This window comes from Pteronotus mesoamericanus, unplaced genomic scaffold (genome assembly GCF_021234165.1).
Source record: "Pteronotus mesoamericanus isolate MK-2021 breed Mesoamerican mustached bat unplaced genomic scaffold, CSHL_Meso_final contig_56, whole genome shotgun sequence".
NCBI lineage: Eukaryota > Metazoa > Chordata > Mammalia > Chiroptera > Mormoopidae > Pteronotus > Pteronotus mesoamericanus.
Window position 1 is genome coordinate 29,071,614 of NW_026555201.1, and position 1,942 is coordinate 29,073,555.

Here is a 1,942-nt window from a genome sequence, read left to right on the forward strand (position 1 = left end):
TCCAAATTCTTGTGAATCTTTCTACTTAATTGTTGGGAACCATCCTGCTTGGTTTCAGGGAGTGTAGCCTCACCAACAGGCAAGAGGGTCCCAAAGCTGTTCCCAGACAAAACCTGTCCCCCTTGCAGGGGCAGAGCCCCTGCCTCTCTCACATCACCCTGCTTAGCCCCGGAGGAAGGCTGGTTAGTCATTGACGAGTTAAGTTGCCCCTCGATGGCAGGCAACCTAAGACAGGCACAGTCGCATGGGGCCATCAGGGAAGGACTTGGGGGACATGGAGAAGGTCAAAAAGACACTCACCCCTCGACTTTGTCATGGCTGGAGTCCTCATTCTATCTGAAAGAAGTCTCCTTATCTCTTGGCTGCTCTACCTGGCTGTCTGACTAGGTCAGCGAAACAATACTAAAGGCAGATACAGCCCTAAACTGGATCAGGTGGTTCCCAGGGAAAATTAGGCCTGGAAAAGAAATGCATTAAATCCTATGAAACTTACTTTGTTAAGAATGCCCTCGAGTTAATGAGTACTGATGTTTGGAGTCCAAGCATAGAATATGATCAGTTTCCCAGGTTTCAGGGCCGAAAGGGCACCACCCTGTCTACCAGACCCTGACCTGAGGCAAATCTCTGTGTTCCTTCCATCGTAGTCTTTTGACATTGACTGATGAGCTTTGCATGCATGCTGTATACCCCTGAGCATATAGTTCTTAATAAAAGCCCCTTCAAGAGAAGGGCTCCAGGCAGCCTCCAGTAGAGGGAATCACCACCCTCTTTTCCTGACAGACTGAGTGTGTCTGGAACGACTTATTTTATTTTCTTCCATCTGAGGCAACCCAGGGGGACTCTGTGGGAACAGGGTACTCTCATCACTTAACTTTATCCTATTCTTGCTGCAGACCTGATACAGGATACCGAGTCCATACTGGCAGAGTGTTCGGTTGACAGCGTTCATGTTAGGTCTTCTTCAGGCCCATGCAATATCACGGAGTATGTGCTGTGTATTCAGCACATACCTAAAAATGCTTATTGGTTGGAATTTAACTTTATCATAGGACAAATTCACTTATATTATCATGTTCATGCCCTTTCAAGAGCATTTACGTGTAATATAATTGTCTTCCTGAAGGCAAACTCCTAAAATAAGACAATCTTTACAATGATGGTTTGTTTTTTTTGAGTAACACAAAGATCACTTTTTAAAATATATTGAAAAATACAAGCTCATGATTTTAAAAATATGATGTATATGAAATAAAAACCAAAGATCTTCCATGACCCTACCTTTATTATTGCTAGAAATAATCACTGTTAATTGATTATTGTGTTTCCTTCCAGGAAATAGCTCTACAAACACCCATTTGCCAGTTTTACACACATGTGCTCCCTGCACAAACATTTATGGTTTTCTCAGTACATGCAGAGTCTAGTATTGATTCTGTTCTATACCATAGTTAAATATCTCTAATGTGATAATCATAATTATAATAGTTGTGCTTGAATACAAGATCCATGTTATTTATTTCAATTATGTTTATAGTATTCCATGGACTGGGCATTCCATAACATAGTGTAGAATTTTTCTATTTATGAACATTCTGATTTCCCCTTCTCTGTGTGTGTGGTTACAAATAGGGCTGTTCTGAATGTGGTCTGCCTTTATTACTGCCAATGTGGGTCAACATTGATATGTCCATGGGTGGCTTTCAGAAAAGCGTCATAGGTCAGTTAAAGTAAAAACATCTTTGCATTTTAATAGGCATAGTTTCCCAAGAGTTTGACTGACACCCAAAAGTAGTTTATGAGAGTACCAATCTTATAGTTGAAAAAAAATGGCATCACATTGTATTGCTATCTTACCTTGCATGCTTTTTTTTACAAGCTGATTATTTTTTCATTGCTTTTATATTTTGTTAATGGTGTATAAATGCAACTGTACTTTACATTC